The sequence below is a fragment of the Schistocerca piceifrons genome, chromosome 11 (assembly GCF_021461385.2).
Source record: "Schistocerca piceifrons isolate TAMUIC-IGC-003096 chromosome 11, iqSchPice1.1, whole genome shotgun sequence".
NCBI classification, from domain to species: Eukaryota; Metazoa; Arthropoda; class Insecta; order Orthoptera; family Acrididae; genus Schistocerca; species Schistocerca piceifrons.
Window position 1 is genome coordinate 73,687,168 of NC_060148.1, and position 6,296 is coordinate 73,693,463.

The following is a 6,296-nucleotide window of genomic DNA, read 5'->3' on the forward strand; positions in this document are numbered from 1 at the left end:
AACTGACGATTTTGGAAGTACCTTTACCACAATGAACGATTTACTGTTAATACTCTGTTTGCATACATTCTAAAGCACGGAGAAAAATGTAATTACTTCGTCTCACTCGTACCTAGTGTAATGATAATAATGCAGCAATAAATGCAATTGGGACATACATGCCTCATCTGCTGAGTGGATGAATGTGGGATTACAACTCCAGAGATTTGGGATTCAGCCATTGCTCCAGAGATTCCTTCTGTCACTTATCTCTTCTTTCACCTCTGACATTGATTTATGGAAATCGAAAATGTTGGAACTGTAGAATTGTTCAGAGACCCAATAATTAACTGTGTCCCACAATTATTAACTGGGTAAGTTAGTTCAGAAGTAGGAAGACGGCGAGTGACGACAACCTGCAGTAGGACAGTGGCTGACGAAGCACTGTGGTGACCAAACCAGGCCTCAGCTTGATGACGGTTTTACCTACTGCATTCTGAGAAGTCCTGATGGTCGTTTTGCTCGAGCACTATTCCTGTTCGGAGTACAAATCAAAGGAGAATGATACTGATATGCTACACATCATCCAATGTATACAGGGTGAGTCATCTAACGTTACTGCTGGATATATTTCGTAAACCACATCAAATACTGACGAACCGATTCCACAGACCGAACGTGAGGAGAGGGGCTAGTGTAACTGTTTAACACAAACCATAGAAAAATGCACGGAAGTAGGTTTTTTTACACAAACGTAAGTTTTTTTTAAATGGAGCCACGTTAGTTTTGTTAGCACATCTGAACATATAAACAAATACGTAATCAGTGCCGTTTGTTGCATTGTAAAATGTTAATTACATCCGGAGATATTGTAACCTAAAGTTGACGCTTGAAACCTCCGACATTCAGTTGCGTCTTGTAACAAACACGGGCCACGGTCGGCGAGCAGCATCTGCAGGGACATGTTTACGATGACGACCGTGTTTACGAGTGTGGCTGTAGCGCACTGTTGTGGTTTGGTATAGCTGTCGCAATGTCCGCATGTAGCGCTTGCTGCTATTGTTATTCTGCATTCGTCTCCGCACGCAGACCAACTGTAGTACACCGTGTTACCAGACGTCTGTGATAGTGTAGTGTTGTAGGAACTGTGACCATGGTGTATTCGAACTCTGAAAAGGCGGAGATGATACTCATCTATGGCGAGTGTCGACGAAATGCAGCTGAAGCTTGCAGGGTGTATGCAGAACGGTACCAGGACAGAGAGCATCCAACGCGCCGCACATTGCAAAACATCTACCGCCAACTGTATGCAACAGGTATGGTCGTACCACGCAAACGGGTCTGTAACAGGCCCATCACAGGAGAAGCGGGTGCAGTTGGTGTGTTAGCTGCTGTTGCCATGAACCCACACATGAGTACACGGGACATTGCGAGAGCCGGTGGACTGAGTCAAAGTAGTGTCATGCGCATACTGCATCGTCACCGCTTTCACCCGTTTCATGTGTCGCTACATCAGCAATTACATGGTGATGACTTTAGTCATCGAGTGCAATTCTGTCAATGGGCATTAACAGAGAATGCGTTGCAGTTCTACCTGTTTACCGATGAAGCGGGTTTCACAAACCACGGGGCAGTGAATCTACAGAACATGCATTACTGGTCCGTGGACAATCCTTGCTGGCTCAGACAGGTAGAGCGACAGCGACCGTGGACTGTAAATGTATGGTGCGGAATCATTGGCGACCACCTCATTGGTCCTCACCTCACTGCAGGGGCCCAAACAGCTGCAACATACATCGCGTTTCTACAGAGTGATCTGCCAACGTTGCTCGAAAATGTCCCACTGGAAACGCGTCGACGTATGTGGAATCAGCATGATGGTGCACCTGCACATACCGCAATTAACACTAGGCTGACCCTTGACGGGATGTTCGACGGGGGTTTCATAGGACGTGGAGGACGCATAAATTGGCCAGCCCGTTCTCCTGATCTTACACCTCTGGACTTCTTTCTGTGGGGTACGTTAAAGGAGAATGTGTACCGCGATGTGCTTGCAACCCCAGAGGATATGAAACAACGTATTGTGGCAGCCTGCGGCAGCATTACACCAGATGTACTGCGGCGTGTACGACATTCATTACGCCAGAGATTGCAATTGTGTGCGGCAAATGATGGCCACCACATTGAACATCTATTGGCCTGACATGTCGGGACGCACTCTATTCCACTCCGTAATTGAAAACGGAAACCACGTGTGTGCGTGTACTTCACCCCTCATGGTAATGTACATGTGCGTCAGTGAAAAAGACCAATAAAAAGGTGTTAGCATGTGGACGTAATGTGCTGTTCCAGTCTCTTCTGTACCTAAGGTCCATCACCGTTCCCTTTGGATCCCTACGTAATTCGGTGCTCTCCGATACACACGATCGAACAGCGGAGGAGTGTTACTCAAGCGTCAACTTTAGGTTACAATATCTCTGGATGTAATTAACATTTTACAATGCTACAAACGGCACTGATTACGTATTTGTTTATATGTTCAGATGTGCTAACAAAACTAACGGGGTTCCATTTAAAAAAACGTAGGTTTGTGTTAAAAAACAAACTTGCGTGCATTTTTTTATGGTTTGTATTAACCAATTACACTAGCCCCTCTCCTCACGTTCGGTCTGTCGAATCGATTCGTCAGTATTTGATGTGGTTTACGAAATATATCCAGCGGTAATGTTAGGTGACTCACCCTGTATAGTTCATTGGCGTGTTCAGCGCAAATGTATACCCAGTAAGACGAATAAGTTCTGAAAGATTCTTATACACCGGCACGTTCTGTGAAAGGCCGAATGCACGACTTTGTCGTAAACACTCCATTTTCTTTGTTATTCATTCCTCTCCCACCACATTATCGTGTGGTGCGCAAGCTTCGGACACTTTGCTGCTCTTCAGCCTATCGAAGTTAGGCCAGTATAGCTTTTATGGGAGAATGAATAAAATGATAGGTTTCAAAAAAATAAAAGACATAGCGTCTCTACATAAACACATGTACATTGAAGCTGATGATGGTGCTATGGTGAAGATAAGGCTCTTGCTTCTGGCAAGTCACTGGCAGTCAGTTCCCAATAACTACTACGAGGGTAATACAGTATGATGCAGGTGCCGGCCAGAAAGGGTGTATGTATTCAAGGTGTTGGAGTGGGCTGGGAAGTATGATTGACAAGTTGATGTGGGTAGAAGGAGGTTGAGGGAGGGATGACAGTGGTCAGGAGGCTGGAAGCGGGATCATCTACATATTGAAGAGGCGTAGACGCTAGGATTATAGCTGGTTGGAGGAGTAAGTGTCTACATACTATTCTGGAACAGGAAGAACTAGCCAGCTGAAGTTCCGCTCGAATAGGATACAGAAGTGTGGCAAGTGGAGGGTGGATATGACATGTTGGTATAGGCGCACCAGAAGCCTAGGTATCCAGAGGATAGGCGAGAAAAATTGCTTGTGTTCCCCAAGTTTATGGGACGTTTACAATTTGTGGCAAAGTCTGATGAACTTCAGAAGAGAGGGCAATGTAATCAGCTGGTAGAGGTTGCGTCTGATACTGCAAATATGATACAGAATGCAAGGTGTTCTAAGACTGTAAGGAATGGTAAATTTTTGAGAGTGCTGAGATCCAAGCTATATTGGCGAAAGTAACACTGGGGCCACTAAGGCTTTTGGAAAGACGAAGGAAGAGACAAGATCAGGGGTTAACGTCCTGTTGGTGAAACAGCTATTAGAGCATAACCCAGAATTGGGAAGAACGGGGAAGCAGGACAGCTGCGTCCATCCATAGGAATCGTCGTGTCATTCACCTTAAGCTGTGTAGGGACATCGCAGAGAAACTAAATATGGTCGAAAATCAAGTTTGGAGCCAACAGCTTACCACAGCATCGCCTCGTTCAGTGGGTTTTACCCAAGTACAGAGGATGGCTGAATGATGGAATCCCCACATTGTCGAGTTTCCTGTCTTCTTAATTTGAGTTTGTTGTAAGCTGGGGATGCGTGATTATTCCAAGATATGAGAAAGTGGGAGTCCTCTGCCCATGTCAGCAGAGAGGAATGGAGCAGCAAGTCCACCGCCTTACTGCAAGCGCTTATCTTCCTCCACGTAATTGGGCACTGTCCTTGCATTGTGAGAGAACTGTGACTCGGTGTTATCTGTTGAGTGTACATGACTGTAATGGATGCGTTAAGAGCTTAACATCCACATCTGACACACATGTTGTTGTCTCATGCTTTTATTAAATTTACAAGTAGATAGATGAAACAGTCAATGATCAGAACGCCTTATTGTTTGGAAAGCAATACACTTATCTTTAGCTCGTCGTGGCTGTGGCTGTGTGAGCACGTGTGGTATTAATTGGGGTCCAAATACACAGGAGCTGCTGAAAACACTGAGCGGCATTACAGTGCAAGTCTGCACATGATGAGCACTGAACGTTTACTACAACTGTGCCAAATATGTGTCTGTTGTTGGCCCTCGACTCTCTGTACGTGCATGCTTGGCCTAGGCTTGACTGAGTGACGTTACGCCGACACTGCACTCTGAAGGCAGAAATTCGTCGCTTCTTTGCAGTCGTCATGGAACTGTTGATACCCTCGTAGACGGAACAGAAGTCAGGCTGGACTCTGGCAGAACTCGTACCAGGCACTGGCAGAGCTGGAAATACTTGTCGTGTGTGGCGCCTCGAAGCTACAGGAGGAGTGGCTTACTACTTCTTTCTCATAGGCGGTGGCGATGCTGCTTAGGTGTACAGCATCTCTGCGGTGGTCGATTGTCGATTTGCTGCAGGCGAGTATCGTCGACACCACATGTGTCACCTTCAACAGTGTCACAGGCATCAGTGTATCATGATACACTGAGGAGAGGTAATGTAATGTAGAACACTGACACGAGGTCTGGTGATGAGAAACTTTATGCTTCAATTCCCCCTCCCATTACTGGGGAAATACCAGCAATGCAAATTTCTTCCATCACCTGGATTCGAACCAGCTTACCTTTGAAGAGGGTACCACCACACAGTCCTGTTTGTGTGCCATGGTGGAAGTTAGGGAGAGAGAAATGATTGGCGGTATTTATTGTAATAATTCCTTGGGTTTTTAACATAAGTGATTTTGATGTAGCAGAGGCTACACCAAGAGGTGAAGTTATCGAGGCAGATGGAGATATGCTGTTGAGTAAGATTTACAGTAACAAAAGAAGCATGGTGTGCCAGACAAGGAGCTATACAGTAAACATAATTCATTGGGACACTTGCACTTGCCAGTTTCCTCCCAGAGATTCGAATGTGCGACTATTGCGGAATATTTCGCCAATGGAGCAGTCATCATACCACTTTTCAATTATAGGCCACATGTCCTGTGGACAGATACCAGTGGTTCCGATTACCTTCTGCATTCTCATGCCTTTGAGCACTGCTGACTCTTCAGGGTTTTAGGAGCAGGGGAAGAAAGTGCCTTGAAGCTCTATCCGCCCATCCATCATTACTGATGATTTTTATTCTAAATTTAAGCAGTAGCGAGGTTTGATCCTGGGTCCCATGACGTTTTGATTAGTATACAAAGACACTACCCTTAAATCATAGGTGAGCCTTGGGATATAAACTTGCATACAGTATGATATCACACAACTTGACTAGAGCTAGTAGGAAATAAGAGTTTTTTAAGCAGGTCGAAAGTAATGGAGTCATGAGCAGCCTCTCATAAGAATTTCCTGAAATTGTAAGACGTCGTGGTCTCCTTCATTGGTTACATATTCCGCCCTCACAATCATATTCTGTACATCAAGACGCTTCATTCGAGCCCAAACTCGATAAGATAAAGTCAGTATTGTATGAATTCATGTAAACGATATGCAGATAACTAATAAATCGCAAGTGCGCACCGTGGTTGAAATACTCGAGGCTGGCGTACACACATACGTTCCAGACACGACGGTCACAGGAGCTTTTAGCTCGAGAGAGGCAACTGCACCCCAGGAGGCCGGTCACAAGCTGTCTACATCGGCCAGTGACTGCCTGTAGAGCAGACAGCGTTAGCCCGAGTGAAAGGACGACCCCGTGTTCGGCTTAAAAGCAAATTCCGCTACATTGTGTGGGAGCGGCCAGCCTACGCATTCTTTACACTTAGAATGCAGTTTCAGAGATTTTCACAGGGAGACAGCAAACGCCAAACACCGATACTACAGATTTCCGGATTGGTCACCTTAAACAAAACGTCATTCTCCCGTTTTAGAAGAGCAATGCTGATTGGCAGACGATATTTCTGACGCCTTGAGCTGAAGGAGTAA